The sequence below is a fragment of the Bos indicus genome, chromosome 16 (assembly GCF_029378745.1).
Source record: "Bos indicus isolate NIAB-ARS_2022 breed Sahiwal x Tharparkar chromosome 16, NIAB-ARS_B.indTharparkar_mat_pri_1.0, whole genome shotgun sequence".
NCBI lineage: Eukaryota > Metazoa > Chordata > Mammalia > Artiodactyla > Bovidae > Bos > Bos indicus.
Genome location: NC_091775.1, coordinates 76,191,526 through 76,209,097, shown reverse-complemented (window position 1 = coordinate 76,209,097; position 17,572 = coordinate 76,191,526).

Here is a 17,572-nt window from a genome sequence, read left to right as displayed (position 1 = left end):
TTCTAATTACTGGAGATTTCTCATTAGAAAGTCTGAAGGTCAGAAAACAGTGGTACCTCATCTTTCAAGGGTTGAAAAAAAAAGAACAGTCAACCCAGAACTCTATATGCAGCAAAAGTATACTTTAAGTAGGAAGTCAAAAGAGACTTTTGAAGGAAAGCAAAAGAGAAGTTGTCACTAGATTACCTGTTCTGTGAGAAGTGTTAAACAAAATGTATCAGGTTGCATAAAAATGATAACAAAAGAAAATTTGGTCTTGAGGAATGAGGAGAGCAAAACGTAAATGGTAACTATCTGGGTAAATATAAGAGATCATGTTTCCCCCAGTTCTTTAGGACACGCATGAGTATAGAAGGTGGAGGTTCTAACACCATCTGGTAGAATTTTCAGTGTATGGAGATATAATACAAATAACAATGATAACATAAAGGTTGGTGGAGGCGAATCATAAAGAAGTTTATGTGATTGCAAAGCTTCTACATTTTACTTGAAAATGAAAGTGTGTGTATTGTAATCTCTAGAGGAAACACTATAAGATAATACAAACAGATTTATAAAAATGCCAATAGAAAATAAAAATAGAATATTAAAAATTAATTAATCCCAAAGGGGGCTGGAAAGGGGAGATATGGATATAAATATAAAGGGGAAAAATAGAAAACAAATAGTAGAATGGCAGAAATAAATTCAACAATATTAATAATTACATTAAATGCTAATGGCCTGTACTTATGTTAGTTGCTCAGTTGTGTCCAACTGTTTGTGACCCCCATGGAATGTAGCCCGCCAGATTCCTCTGTTCATGGAATTTTCCAGGTAATAATACTGGCGTGGGTAGTCATTCTCTTCTCCAGGGGATCTTCCCGACCCAGGCAGCAAGCACAGGTCTCCCTCACTGCAGGCAGATTCTTTACTGTTTGAGCCACCAGAGAAGCTCTGCTAATGGTCTAAACCTGTCAAGAGCTAGAGTTTGACAAAATGAATAAAAAACAAACAAAAAAACAAGTCTCTAATTTGTTTCCTTCAACTGACATTCTCTATGTACAAAAATACAGTCTTACAGTAAATAGATAGCATTCAAGTAATAAGCAAAAGAAGGCTAGAATGGTTATTTTAAAATCAGACAAAATGGTCTTCCAAATAAAGAGTATCACTCTTTTACTTTTCAAGATAAAGGTGGACAATTCAAATGACAATTCATCAGAAAAACACAACAATATAAACTTTAATGAACTTAATAACAAAGCCATTCCAATTTTAGAAATAAAAATAATAAGAATAAATACACAGCATTGATGAAGCTCAAATAACTGTACTCAGTGAAAGAAGCCAAGCAAAAAAGTACACACCGTATCCTCCTATTTATGTAAAATTCCAGAAAATGCACACTCACATATAGTGACAGGAAGGAGATAGAGGATGAAGGTAGAAGGAGGGTGGATGTTAAGATCACAAAGAGACTTCTGGGAACAATGGAAATGTTTACGATTTTTATTGTAACGATGTTTTATTTGTAAGGACATTTGTCAAAACCGAATGAATTGCATAAGTTTATATATGTGTGGCTTCCTGTACTTCAATTTTATGTCAATAAAGTTGGAGAAAAGTGAATGCTTAAGCATCATGCATTAATACCTCCAACTCCAATCCAATACTACAAGATTCTCCCCTTCCTTTTCCCATTTTTTATCTGTATCTCATCCCTCCACGATGATTCTCGCCAACAGATTCTCAACGTCCCTTGTTCTCAACATCAATATATTTGCTCATTGCTGTGACACGTGCAAATAATCTTGAAAGTACTGTACTTATACCACTACTAAAACAATACTGTTAGAAAAGGTTCAAAATTTCTTTGCATTTACTTTCAGAATGTGTCTAACTGAGGAGTTATACACATAGACATCCAAGTACTATGATCAAAAGTTAGTTGTATTAATTTTTCCTTCTGTATAGTTATCTTACCAATTTAATACTCAGATACGCTTATTCCTATTTACATTCAGCTCTAAGGTCTTTTCCCACGTGTTTGATGAGTTAGCTTTATTTTTTGTATGGTAAAATGTTTACATGGGTCAAAAAAATCAAAACTATGCAAACAGTATACTTAGAGACATTTCTGACTCTTTGTTAGCTTTTCTTCCTTATTTTAACTCATTCCCTTCAGATAACCATATTCACTCACTTCTGATTCATCCTTCTTATGCTTCTTTTGCAAAAATGGGTATATATTCTTATTTCACCCTCTTTTTTACAAAATATAGCATACTATCTGTGTCTTCTATTTAAAAATACTATGGGAATCATTTCAGTTTACAGAGATATTTCTCATTTTTATAGCTGCATATTATGCCATTGAATGGATATACTGAGCACCGAAGAATTGATGCTTTTGAACTGTGGTGTTGGAGAAGACTCTTGAGAGTCCCTTGGACTGCAAGGAGATCCAACCAGTCCATTTTAAAGGAAGTCAGTCCTGACTATTCATTAGAAGGACTGATGTTGAAGCTGAAACTCCAATACTTTGGCCACCTGATGTGAAGAATTAACTAGTTTGAAAAGACCCTGATGCTGGGAAAGATTGAAGGTGGGAGGAGAAGGGGATGACAGAGGATGAGATGCTTGGATGGCATCACCGACTCAGTGGACATGAGTTTGAGTAAACTCTGGGAGTTGGTGATGGACAGGGAGGCCTGGTGTGCTGCAGTCCATGGGGTTGCAGACACAGAGTCGGATACAATTGAATGACTGAACTGAACTGTGTGGATATACAATGACTTATTCTACCAATCTGCTCTGCATCTATGCATGTAGATTGTTCTTGATATTTTGTTACTATGAATAATACTACAGTGAATAACCGTGTGCATATTTTGTTTTATATTTTTGAAGATGGATCTTCAAAGTAAATTAATATAAATAGGATTATTGAGTGAAAGTAGAAGGAAATGGCAACCGACTCCGGTGTTCTTGCCTGGAGAATCCCAGGGACGGAGGAGCCTGGTGGGCTGCCGTCTATGGGGTCACACAGAGTTGGACATGACTGAAACGACTTAGCAGCAGCAGCAGCAGCATTGAGTGAAAGTTCACACGCGTATGCAGTTGTGTGAGATCCTGCCAATCCCTCTTATAGGCGGGATTAGCGTTCTACATTCCACATTCCCACTGGGATCGATTTCAAGTGACTACTTCCTCATATCCTTGTCAACAGAATGCTTTATGAAGCTTTCGAAATTCTGCATATTTTGTAGTTTCAAAATGGTATCAGTATAGTTTCAATTGGCATTTCTCTCATTCTATTTATTTTTTAAATATCTTTTCTCTTTTTTTCTGTTAGTTTTGTGATTTTTCTGTTAGTCTCTTGATTTTGTAAGCTTTTTATATATAAAAGATATGAGCCCTTTTTCTGTGATAGTCATTGCAAATATTTTCCCAATATATTTAATATAATGTGCATTTGATTTTGTTTATGCTAATTTTAGCCATGCAAAAAGTTGTTTTATTTGGTCGAATTATTTTTATTGATTTTAGATTTTGAGTCATACTGAGAAAGTCTTTTACCAATCCCAAATTATCAGATAAATCACCTGTTTTCCTCTAATACAGTGTGGGTTCCTTGATGTATCTTACATCTCTTAGGGACTTGCAGTTTATTCCTGGGTAGGGTGAGAGGGCTGATTACAATTTTATCTTTTTCCGAATGGCTATTCAGTTATCTCAGCATCATTTATTTAAAATTCTATCTTTTCTTCAGTGATTTGAGATGTTGCCTTTATCGTATAAAAGTTTTCATTATGCACCTGGGCCTATTTCTGTAGCTACTAATTTATTTTAATTGTCTCCTACTAGAGCAGCAATACCACACTGTTTTAATTTTAGAGTGAGCCTCAGTGTTTTAATTGGTAAGCTAAATCCCCTCATGTACTGTAATAGTACTAACTAAGGAGTTATTTCTGCCATATTATTTAATATTTTTCATTTACTCTACATTCCCTTTGTTTTTTATTTTGTCTCATTTTCATTGCATAGATAAATCATCTTACGCTATTTAAAAGTTTTCTTTTCTATTTTTATTATTATTGTTGTCATCTTTAAACCTATTCATACATTTATTTGCTTGACAGTGTCTAAAATCTTAGTTTTGAGAGTTATAAATATGTTTTTCTTTTAAAATCTTTTGTTTGATCCTTACTTTTTCAGACAACAACAAGCTTTATTAAAGTATTTGATCATTCTTCCATCGAATTTCTCTTGCAGCACTTTCCTGGATTTATTTCTCTTTATATTTGAGTGCTCTTCCAAGAGTTATCAAAATGGGATTTTGTATTATAAACCTCATATGTCTGGAAATATCTTGATAATACTTGCAATAAATGACGATTTGTCTATATGTAAAATTCTAGGCTCAGTGTTCTTTTCCTTTAATACTTTAAAAATATTTCTTTGTTTTCTTTTACCCAGTGGACTGTTAAGAAGTCTGATGAAATCAATCTTAACCTCTTTAAATCATCTGTTTTTCTTTTGGAAGCTTTTAGAACTTTTCTGCATCTTTGATTTCTGAATTTCAGTAAAATATGTCTAGATGTGGGTTTTTCTTTATTATTCTACTTGGCACTCTATAAATCTTTTCAATCTCAGATTTTTCATCTTTTGTTTAAATTTCTTCAAATATTTCTTTCCCTCTGTTTTTTCCTTTCTTGCTCGGAATTCCATCATTTGAATATAAATATCTCTGTTTACTTACAACACTCTTAGTCTTTCTTTAAAAATTTCTATCTTCTTTTGATGACTTCTAGGAGAATTCCTCAACATGAGTTTCTGGTTTATATATTCTGTCTTCAGGGTTATCCTTCCAGCAATTCATCTCTTTTATTTATTTCAATTATTGTTCTAATACAAGATTTTTATTTATTTGCATGACATTTCATATTCAGTGCTTTTGTTGAGAATATTTATTATGCTTATTTAAAAATCTTGGTCCATCTGTCCTAAGTTATCTTGCTTCATGGGATGCATGGTGTTGAGTTGTTCTCTTTCTTTTAAAGTGGTTTCATTTCTCAAGGTCAAATGATTTTGGCCTGTAAACGTATTCCCTTGGGAATACAGTGACTCTGTCTGTAATGTGTACTGGGGGGAGGTTCTAAATCCTAATTGGTGAGTTAGGTGAATCCTCTTGGTGAATTTAAAGGAGAGGGTGAGGATGAGCTCCAAGGCAGAGAATCTTTGGTTCTGCAGAAACTCTCTTGATTTGTCCCAGGAACCTGCTGCCCTTTGCCAATTTAGGGTCCCTTTTAGATCCTCTTCCTTTACTGTGTACTCCTCTCTGCCTGGCATTCTTCGTTGAAAGAAGCGGAACTTGAGAGGTAGCCAGATCCTTAGTAGATAAACCAACCTTGACTGTTGGGGGCTAGGGAAGAGTATTGGATGGACGAGTCGACACCCAAGTGCAACTGGAAGCACGCTTCTGGCCCCATTAGCTCTCATCTCAGCAGGGTTCTAGGATTTCTCGAATACTCTTGGAATTCTAGAGGTCTGGTTGTGATGCTGCTTGCTCTGCATAGACAATGGTCATCTCACAGTAGCTGTGTGTGTATTTGTGTGTGTGTTGGGGGAGAGGAGGGCAGTACAAGACCAGAGCTTCAGAGCCAACCCAATCTCCCACTGGGGCTTCTCCCCCTCTATTCCCACTCACCCACCCCACCCCCATCCCCTTGCAAAAACACAACTATTCTCAGCTTTCAGGAGCTTTCTGTCTCCCAGGGGTTCTCATCTGGCTGTTTGGAGCATCACGCTGCTGCCCACCTGTGGCGTCAATGGTCCAGTTCTGAAATTTTGATTGGAAAGCACCTGCGGCCTTTTGATCAAACCCTGAGAGTCTGCTGCTCCCTCTAGGCAGCTCTGGGTTTCTTCACTAGGGTACAAAGAGGTCCTAGGGCATCCCCACAATCCACCAGTCGATAAATCAAAGACCCAAGGGCTTGACCTCAGGTTTACCAATGTAGTGAGCACCCTGCACAATGGCTGCTCAACTGAGGCTTCCAGCCTTCCAAAACCTATTTCCTGAGAGGGTACCACTGCCCTTCTAACGGTCTTGATCACCTCTCATCTATTTAGATGTTTCCGTAGTGCTTCCATTAACCAAACTATAGCATTTTGTATAAACTTGTTATGACCTCTTTCCCTTTACATCATAATTATTTGTGTTTCTGTCTTCCTAGCGAGAGTGTGAGCTCCCCTAGGGCAGGTACTGTCTAAAGTTTTTCCTTGTACTGCTTGTTGTCTGCCATAGGGCTCGGCATAAAAAAAAAGCACTGGGTAAATGTGTGTTCAATCAAATTGAATGATACGAGTTAAAAGGAGATAAGTGCTTGAAAAGAGGTTTTTGGGTGAGAAAGACATTCTTTATCACTGGGGGATATGGGAGGTTTTCTTAAGAAGGTGACATCTGAGGGTTCTAGCTGATGGAAAGAGAAGAATGCTCGGGGTGCAGGGAACACCAGGAGGAAAGGCACAAAGATGGGAAAGCGTGGGGTGTTTGTTCCTTTTCCTGAGCTTATTTGTGAATCCCTTGTGCAGTGCCTTAGACATAAGCGGTGCTGAGAATAAACGGCATTGAGTGGAATTAAATCTCTGTCCTTTCTTGCCCTGCTAGGAGGGTGAGCCATGAGCTGAAGATGGCCAGTGGTCATAGACGACTTTGGGTCAGAAGGAAAAGAACTTTTCTTTGGTGCAAACACATCTGAGTGTCCAGTGTTTCATATCCTGCATTGATCAAGGTCCTGCAGAAACTAAATGGCACGCACAGACAACGTGATGGAAGGAGAGTTTAAAGGAAGAGTTAGGGCCGGGTGAAACCAGCAGGGGGGTGGTCAGTTACCTCGGGGCCAACGAAGACCGTTCTGAGGCCTGAAGGCCAACGGAGGACGACGTGCCGAGTGTGAAGGGCCATCCAACAGGAGCTCTGCCTCCTCTGCTGCCCGATCCCCGTGTGTACGTGTCGGGAGGCGCAGGCCCTCTGACCACCTTCTCCTCCTGCCCTTAGAGTCCTCCACCAGTCCCCCCCAGTGGCCAAACCCAGCTGGGAGCCTCCAGGGACACAGAGCAGGCGGGGAAGGTGAGGGGCGGTCTCCAGATGGAGAATATCTGGTTTGTCTTGCTTAATTCTCACAATAACCCCACTTGGTTGTTCAGTCATTAAGTTGTGTCCAACTCGTTGTGACCCCATGGACTAGAGTATGGCAGACTTCCCTGTTCTTCACTATCTTCCAGAGTTTGCTCAAACTGATGTCCACCGAGTCAATGAAGCTGCCCAACCATCTCATCCTCTGTTGCCTCATTCTCCTCCTCCCTTCAATCTTTCCCAGCATCAGGGTTTTTTCCAGTGAGTCAGCTCTCCACATCAGCTGGCCAAAGCATTGGAGCTTCAGCTTAAGCATCAGTTCCTTCGTGAATATTCAGGGTTGATGTCATTTAGGATTGACAGTTTTGATCTTGCTGTCCGAGGGACTCTCAAGAGTCTTCTGCTGCACCACAGTTTGAAAGCATCAGTTCTTCAGTGCTTAGCCTTCTTTATGGTCCAACTCTCACATCTGTACATGACTACTGGAAAAACCATAGCTTTGACTATCTGGACCTTTGTCGGCCGTTGTCTAGATTTGTCATAGCTTTTCTTCCAAGAAGCAGGAGTCTTTTAACTTCATGGCTGAAGTCACCATCTGCAGTGATTTTGGAGTGAAGAAAATAAAGTCTGTCACTGTTTCCATTGTTTCCCCTACTATTTGCCATGAAGTGATGGGACTGGATGCCATGATCTTAGTTTTTTCAGTGTTTTTAAGCCAGTTTTTTCACTCACCTCTTTCACCTTCGTCAAGAGACTCTTTAGTGCCTCTTCACTTCTGCCATTAGGGAGGTATCATCTGTATATCTGAGGTTATTGATATTTCTCCCAGCAGTCTTGAGTCCAGCTTGCACATCATTCAGCTCAGCATTTTTCATGATGTACTCTGCATATAAGTAAGATAAGCAGGGTGACAATATATAGCTTTGATACAGTCCTTTCCCAATTAGGGACCAGTCCATTGTTCCATGTCCAGTTCTAACTGCTGCTTCTTGACCTGCAAACAGGTTTTTCAGGAGGCAGGTCAGGTGGTCTGGTATGCCCATCTATTTCAGAATTTTCCACAGTTTGTTTTGATCCACACACAGTCAAAGCCTTTATCATAGTCAATGAAGCAGAAGTAAATGTTTTTCTGGAATTCCCTTGCTTTTTCTATGATCCAATGGATGTTAGCAATTTGATCTCTTGTTCCTCTGCCTTTTCTAAATACAGCTTGTACATCTGGAAGTCCTCGGTTCGTGCATTGTTGAAGCCTGGCTTGAAGGATTTTGAGATTTTTCTTGCGAGCATGTGTAATGAGTGCAATTGTGCGGTAGTTTGAGGACTCTTTGGCATTGCCCTTCTTTGGGATTGGAATGAAAACTGACTTTTTCTAGTCCTGTGGCCACTACTGAGTTTTCCAAATTTGCTGGAATATTGAGTGCAGCATTTTCACAGCATCATCTTTTAGGATTTGAAATAGCTCAGCTGGAGTTCCATCAATCACCTCTATTAGCTTTGTCTGTAGTGAAGCTTCCTAGGGCCCACTTGACTTCACACTCCAGGATGTCTGGCTCTAGGTGAGTGACAACACCATCATAGTTATCCAGGCCATTAAGATATTTTTTGTATAGTTCCTCTGTGTAGTCTTGCTACTTTTCTTAATCTCTTCTGCTTCTGTTAGGTCCTTACCTAACAGTTAGGTCCTTACCATTTTTGTCCCTTATTGTGCCCATTTTGCATGAAATGTTCCCTTGGTATCTCTAATTTTCTTGAAGAGATCTCTAGTCTTTCCCATTCTATTGTTTTCTTCTATTTCTTTGCACTGATCACCGAGGAGGGCTTTCTTATCTCTCCTTGCTATTCTCTGTAACTCTGCATTCAGTTGGGTATATCTTTTCTTTTCTCCTTTGTCTTTAGCTTTTCTTCTTTTCTCAGTTATTTGTAAGGCCTCCTCAGACAACCATTTTGCCTTTTTGCATTTCTTTTTCTTGGGGATGGTCTTGATCTTTGCCTCTTGTACAATGTCACAAACCTGCGTCCAGAGTTCTTCAGGCACTCTATCAGATCTAATCCCTTGAATCTATTTGTCACTTCCACTGTATAATTGTAAGGGATTTGATTTAGGTCATACCTGAATAGTCTAGTGGTTTTTCCTACTTTCTCCAATTTAAGTCTGAATTTGGCAATAAGGAGTTCATGAACTGAGCCATAGTCAGCTCCTGGTCTTGTTTTTACTGACTGTGTAGAGCTTCTCCATCTTTGGCTACAAAGAATAGAATCAATCTTATTTTGGTATTGATCATCTGGTGATGCCCATGTGTAGAGCTGTCTCTTGTGTTGTTGGAAGAGGGTGTTTGCTATGACCAGTGCGTTCTCTTGGCAAAATTCTGTTAGCCTTTGCCTCACTTCAGTTCGTACTCAAAGGTCAAACTTGCCTGTTATTCCAAATATCTCTTGACTTCCTACTTTTGCATTCCAATACCCTACGATGAAAAGGACATCTTTTGGTGTTAGTTCTAGAAAGTATTGTAAGTATTCATGGAACTATGCAACTTCAGTTTCTTCAGCATTAATGGCTGGGGATAGTCTTGGATTACTGTGACGCTGAATGGTTTGCCTTGGACATGAACCAAGATCATCCTGTTGTTTTTGAGATTGCACCTAAGTACTGCATTTTGGACTCTTTTGTTGACTAGGAGGGCTATTCCATTCCTTCTAAGGGATTCTAGACCACAGTGGTAGATATAATGGTCATTTGATTTCACCCATTCCAGTCCATTTTAGTTCGCTGATTCCTAGAATGTCAACGTTCACTCTTGCCATCTCCTGTTTGACTACTTCCAATTTGCCTTGATTCATGGACCTGACATTCCAGGTTCCTATGCAATATTGTTCTTTACAGCATCAGACTTTTCTTTCACCATCAGACACATCCACAGCTGAGCATCATTTCCTCTTTGGCTCAGCCTCGTTATTCTTTCTGGAGCTATTTCTTTGCTCTTCCCCAGTACCATACTGGACACCTGCTGACCTGGGGGGCTCATCTATCATGTCATATCTTTTTATCTTTTCATACTGTTCATGGGGTTCTTGAGGCAAGAATACTGAAGTGGTTTGCCACTCCCTTCTCAAGTGGACCACGTTTTGTCCGAACTCTCAAACACGACCTGTCCATCTTGGATGGCCCTGCCCAGCATGACTCATAGTTCCATTGAGTTATACAAGACCAGGATCCACGTGATCATTCTGGTTAGTTTTCTGTGATGGTGTTTTTTGTTCTGGAGGCCATTGGATTGAACTTCTTGCTTCTTCTTCCTTCCCTCTGATGGATGAAAATAAGAGGCTTGTGCGAACCCCACTAGGATGGTTTTAACTACTAACATCTGTGTATTATTGTTGAGGAAAGCAAAGCCTGAGAGGTTGACTTTTCCAGGATCAAAAAGCTGCTGCTACAAGAAAGTCTTGGGTCTTTACTGTCCACAGGAGCAATTGCTGTGCGTGTATGAGAGAGCGAGCGAGAGCAGGGGTAGGTGCTGAGCACAGGGATCCCAGGGCAGCATGGAGCCCGCATAGACTGCCTTGAAAGGGAACCCTTGAAAGTTCTGGGGAAGCATTACGGATCTGTGGTTGACATTATGATTCAGGAACTAGATCTTGGGGCATGGAAGCAGGAGGAACACCTGGGCCCCAGGCCCAGAGAAGGCTGATATGGTGGTGGGCACAGTGAGCTAGAGAGAGATGCTCAAACTTTGTGGTCTCAGGAGTCTTCACACTCTCTTAACAATTATTGAGAATGCCAAAGATCGTTTGTTTATGTGAGTTGTATTTTTAATACAATAGTTCCCATGTTAGACATTAAAACAGAAATTAAAAATTCTTATTTTCAATTTATTTAAAAATACCAGCAAAAAATAAAAATAATGATAGTAGAGTGATTCCACGTTACCCTGGAGAAGGAAATGGCAGCCCACCCCAGTATTCCTGCCTGAGAAATCCCATGGACAGAGGAACCTGGCAGGTCACAGTCCATGGGGCCGCAAAGAGTTAGACACGACTTAACAATGAAACCACCACCACCACCATTCCGTGTTAATATAAATAACATATTTTTATGAAAAATATTTTTCAAAACAAAAAGATCTGTGAGAAAAGTGGCATTGTTTTCCATTAAAAAAAATATTTTTCATGTCTGACTGGATCCCATCTGCTTCTGCATCAATCTGTTGGGATTTGCTGTTTTGGTTGAAATATGTGGAGAAAATCTGGCCTCATCCAAATATGTAGATAGAAAAGGTAGGAGTTTTTCATAGTTTCTTTAGATAATTGTGGCAATTCATCTTTGATCCTAAACCAAAACTCCAAACATGACAGTTTCTTAAAGGTTATTTGCAATTGAGAGTTTGAAACCATATCAGTAAATATTTCATACCCCTTTGCATGTATTGCATGAAAATACATGGGTGATTCTTCTACTGGCAACAGATCTTTTATCCAGGCATGCCTGGACATTTGGAAAACATTATTTCACTGAGTTTTGTAGATTTGCAAATGTTGACACACCACATTATACAAGATTTAAAAAAACAAAAAAACATTTGTTACTATTGTCACTGACCTCATCAGGAAAGATTTTAAGTGTTGGGAAGCTATCAGTTCATGAAATTTTCCAAACTTTCCACATGAAAGTCTGGTTTTACCATTGGCCACATATCTGTCAAGGGTTTTCCTTAAAGTGACAGGTTCGCTTTGCTCATCTTCGAGAAAATTCTAACCAAAACCATGAGTCTAAATTACCATAGCTTGTCAACTGTTCTTTCAAATAAAAATGGTGTTTTGTGAAAGTAGTAAGTCATTCAGTTAACAGCTCAGTCGCTCAAGTGCTTTTTCTCTTGGGACAAAGACTAGGTTTCAGCGTCTGAAAAAAATGCTCTATGTGTACTTCTCATTTACTTGCACGGAAACTTAAAAAGATGTGACTTAGGGTTGAGATTTAATAAAATTAACAATTTCTACTGCTTCATGGTGAACATTCATGAAACTGAATATGAGATGAGGAAAACAAAACGACTGTTAGTTCAATTTGGCGTCGTTACTGTGGTTCACGTGGGTGTCAGCTGTTTTACCCACGGTTGCCTTTGCGCCATCGTGCTAATGTCAACACAGTGAAAGAGACAAATAATGTCTTAATATCATTAAGAAAATATTTTGACTCTTCTGACCCCTGAAAGTGTCTCGGGAACCCCAGGACTCCGTGGACCACACTTTAAGAAGTGCTGAGTTGGAGAGCCGGGCATAGGCTGTACTCAGAAGGGGAAGGCATGGCCCCACCTGTTGCAGGAGCAGCTTCAGCCCCTTCCATGCTCCCTTCATGGGGCTGGGCCTGGGCCACCCACACAGATTGCCGCAGCCAAGGGTGGGGGATGTATATGCCTGGGGCGAGGCTGCTCCAATCTGAAGCTTAAGTCACTTCTCCTGCTTACACAATGCAACCTTCAGAGAGTGGGGGCTGAAAGTGAAGCAGAGGTTGCGTAGGCAGCAGATGCTAAAACAGGGAGACCCAGCAGGCCCTGGGTGGGCTCTCTTTTAGAGCACACTCCGGGAGGCAGCTGGTTAGAGGTGCTGAGACGGCTCTGGGCTCTGGTGCTGGTCCTTACCCACCCAGCCCCTTTGCCCCACAACCTCTCGGAGCCTTTTCAACTCAAATTTCTTCCCCCTTGCATGGAAGGAGAGAGTGTCCAAATGGACGGGGGTGGGAAAACCTCCCAATCTAGGCTCACAGATCTGAAGAGGAGTCAGGAATTCGAGGATCGGGATTTAGTTCTATTTTAACTTAAAATTCTACATATGTCTTACTTGTATATTAAGCAAAATCCTCTTATGTGCAATCCTAACTGATTCTAGGTCTGATGATTCACAGTTGGCAACTTCCAAACCTGTGTTTGGTCCATGCCTTTCTGCCTCCCACCAGAAACCCCCAACGCCCTCCTCTTCCACCCCCATGTCAATCCCCTTCCCTCCTCTGCTTTAAACTGGGCTTGAGATTCACCTCCTTCCGAAGTTTCTCTCTGTTACTCCTGCCGTCCTCTGTGGAAGTATCCCTGGGATTCCATTCTCATTCCCTCAGTGCTAAGAGCCCTGGAGCCCCAGTATGTGCCAGGCACAGTGCCGAGGGTCTTGCTGTTTCTAACTCTTCTTGCAGGAGTTACTCTCTTCTCCCCTATCTCTCTTCTGGTTCTAACCTCTCATCTATCAGCAAGCCCTGTGAATTTCACCTCTAGCACATAACTTGAGTCCATTCTCTTCTCTCGACCTCCACACCACCGCCCGATCCAAGGCTCTGTCCTCTCCTGGCCATGTGGCAGCACAGCTTCTTCCTGGTCTCCATCCCAGACCCCATCTCACCAGAACGTAGCTCCCTGAGGGTAGACACTGTACCCCATTCAACACCGTGTCTCCAGTGTCAAGCACAATACCTGACTCGGACTATCTGTTCAAGATTTACTTTTGAACAAACAGATGTAAGAGTGAATACATGAAGGAACAGTAGCCATTTACTAAGGAAGAGATGGAGGCTCTTAAAAGGAGTGTGCCCGTGATCTCACGATCTCACCAAGAGAAGGAGAGATGCCAGCTCTGTGTCTGGGTCCCTAAGATTTGTATAATCTCTATTCTCCCACTGGCCTTGCTATAAACTCATTTCACACTTGGGTCAGATATTCACGACCTTTTTTATCAATATTTCGTTTTTGATGGGCTTAAATTGATTGTAAAGTCCTGGGGGGAAGGGAAGGATGGTAAACCGTCTCAGAGGTCTCCGCACCTGGGAATTAATTGCTCCTGTTTTGAGTTAGGAGGCTCAGGTTCCTCAATAGCATCCATCAATATCAGTTTTGCAGTTCTTTTAGCAAGTGATTCCACCACACGGAAGCTAGTTCCCTGATTGGCATCTTGCGGACCAAATTGTTTCCATGACTTAGTGATGCCACAGGAAAGCAGTGGGCCATGGTTGGGCTGGAGTGGCGCCTGAGCAGTGGGGGAGAAGAGAGTGGGATCGAGATTCGCATTGGAGGGGGAATTGGTAAGGCCCTGGCAGCTCGAGGGAGGGGAATCGTCTTTCTCAAGGGGGGACCTGGACTGAACTGCAGCGCCCCTCCCATCAGCTGCCCTCCTCCCCACGCAGGGAGGCTGTGCCCTCGTCCTCGAGGACACCAGTGCCCCTGACGCTGCCTCTTTTCCCTAGGAAAGCCTGAAGTCACCTTTCATGTACCTGTCTGTTTTCCCGCTCAGTCTCTTCCCCAAGGGCAGTGGCCTCTTCCTGGGTGAGGCTCTGCTTTCTCTCATTTTCTAGTTCTGACTGTATCTCTGACCATCTTCACCTCTGAACAACCCTTTCCAGCCCCACCACTTTCTGCTCAGCCCTCCCAAGTCTCCCCGATGCCTGTGGATGTCCAAACCGCGCAGCGTGGCCTCAGGCCCCATGTCTGAGTGTTCTAGGTGGTCCAGGGGCCTCTTTTCTCCTTAGGCTCCTACACTTCAGCTGGACTCACTTCCCACTTCCTTCTCCACAAAGGCTTTGTTGTCCTTGGAAACTTTAGAGTCTTCCCTCTGGAATCCAGAGCCCTAAATGACATCTGATCCCATCTGTCACTCAGATATCCCTTCTAGAATCATCTCTATTACAGTGGTTTCCTCTATTGAAATGGACTCCACAGGTGTCCTCCTCCAGGGAGGCACTAGCCCCCTGTGTGCATTTTGTTTGGTGTTTTGCCGACCTTCACACCCTAACCCCTGCTATTTGTTTATGTTTTAAATTGTGGTAAAAAAACATAACATAGAATTTACCGTCATAGCATCTCTGAGTTTACAGTTGAGCGGCATGAATCCCTTCCCATGCTGTACAGCCATCAGCACCATCCATCTCCAGAAGCTTCATGTCTTCTCCCGCTGAAACTCCACACTCAGTAAACACGGATTCCGCCACTTCTCCCAGCCCCTCAAGACCCTCAGTTTGCTTTCTGTGTCTATGAATTTGACTTCTCTAGGTCACTCATTGGAGAAGGCAATGGCACCCCACTCCAGTACTCTTGCCTGGAAAATCCCATGGATGGAGGAGCCTGGTAGGCTGCAGTGCATGGGGTCGCGAAGAGTTGGGCACGACTGAGCGACTTCACTTTCACTTTTCACTTTCATGCATTGGAGAAGGAAATGGCAACCCACTCCAGTGTTCTTGCCTGGAGAGTCCCAGGGACGGGGGAGCCTGGTGGGCTGCCGTCTCTGGGGTCGCACAGAGTCAGACATGACTGAAGCGACTTAGCAGTAGCAGCAGCAGGTCACTCATATAAGAATCACACAGTGTGTTTTTGTGAATGGCTTATTTCACTCCACCTAATATCCTCGAGCCTTATCTGTGTTGTGCATCAGAAGTGTCTTCCTTTTCAAGGCTGAATAGTATTCCATTGTATAGATCTACTCCGTGACTTTATCCATTCATCTGTGAACACATTCAACTGTGACACTTGGGTGGCTTTAACCTTTAGGCGATTGTGAGTGTGTCACCTGAATTAGGCACCAGACAGAAGAGCTTAGATCTCAGCTTTGTTAACTTTCTAACTTGGGTAAGATGCCTAACCTCCAGGAGTCTTGGATTTCTTGTATGTGAGATGCAGGGGTGTTCTGTGTCTGCCATGATTTTTATAGGCAGTGAATGATATAAGGGATGTGAAGCGATTGTGAGAGAACCTGATGACTAGCGAGTACTTAGAACAGGCGAGGAAGACACCCCTGCCTGGCAGGTATCACTTACCAGACAGAGCTTTGTAGTGACCTTCTTTTCTTTTTTTTTTTTTTTTTAAGTCACAGTAGCTTTATCTCCATCACTGAGGCTAGAATCTCAGCGGGGCAGGAACCTGAACATAATAAATAGTCACTAACTTTTTGCTGGTTGTTTGCCTTGGGAATGGTTGTGTGTGGCCGGGTTACATAAAAGCAGGGATATGAGTGTGTGTCCCTGCCTGGGCTCCCTGGGGAGCGCCAGAGAGGGTGTGAGGATGCCTGTTTGGGGTGAGCAGGGTTGGCATAGGAAACAGTGCCCCTGCAGGCAATGTATGAACCTGTGGGCCTGGGGGGGGGGCACAGGTGCATGCCCACGTGTGGAGCTGCCCACCCCTCCTTCCATGCCACCCTCTCGGTGGGGAGGCAGTGTGTGTGAGCCCGGAGGTGGGGCCAGAGCTGGACAGCCGCTGAAGAGTAGACGCTACGACTCTGTTCTGTCCAGATGCAATGACTTTGTTCTGGCAGATTCTTTGTTCTGTCCAATGATCCTCCAACCACCTCCCCCCCACCCCCATCCACAACAGAAAGAGTTGTTTTCCGCGCCAGCCTGCCCTGCCCATCCCCGAAGCCCAACAGAAGGACTGTCGCCACTTGGCTTTTGCACACTCTGGCCTGGTGACAAGGCGCTCGCCTCCCCGGTGCCCCCGCTCCCCCGGCCACTGCGCGTTGGCAGGTGTGAAATATTAATTGCCTCGCTGGGGACTGGGCTCTCTCTGTCTGTCGCGTCTGACCAGAATATCATTCTCTCCTGCAAACATAATTACGGGGAGGGGGAGGGGCTGCTGGGGCTGGGGAGGGGGCGCGGGGGGATGCGGGGCTTTTTTTTTTCCTTAATCGCCTCTCGCCTGTCTGTTAATTAGGAGCCGTGCTTCGCGACACGCTGAGATATTTTGGTTAATTATGAAAGAGAAAAGGACAAATTTGTCACGTCTTTTGTTTTCGTTCCCCCACGTCTGGTGGTGACAGCGGCGTGAAGGCTGACGGACTGCTCAGGAGACGGGTGCCAGATGCTCCGCCGCCTCCAGAAGCGGGGAGGGGGCGCGGGGCCGCGAGCGGGGCGGGCGGGGGGCGCCCAGGCAGACCCGGGCTCGGGGCCGGCTCGGTGGCACCCTCGGGCGGCAAGCGCACAGGTGCACGTTCTGGGATGTGAACGCGGCGGCCGACGCCAGGAGCCAGTGTTTCTGCAGCAGCCCGGGCCTCCCGGGGGAGGGGAAGAGGGGACACTCACTCCTGAGCCGACGGGTCTGGGCTCTTGGCCTTACCTGAATACCCACCTGGACCAAGGCTGAACTTGCCCTCGGCAACCAGAGCAGACAGAAGCTTGCTGTGCCTCCTAGGGTCTGAGGAAGTGTGTCTAGGGGGGCGGGTTTGAGGGTGGGGGCACAAGTGTGTGTCAGTCGCTCGGTCCTCTCTGACTCTCTGCCAGGTTCTGTACTGGACTGTAGCCGCCAGGCTCCTCTGTCCCTGGGGTTTTTCAGGCAAGAATACTGGAGTGGGTTGCCATTTCCTTTCCCAAGGAATCTTTCTGACCCAGGGATGGATCCCCTGGGCGGGATCTTTACCTTCTGAGCCACAGGGAAACCCTGGGGGTGTGCAAGCTATGTGTGAAAGTCACTCGGTTGTGTCCGAGTCTTTGCGACC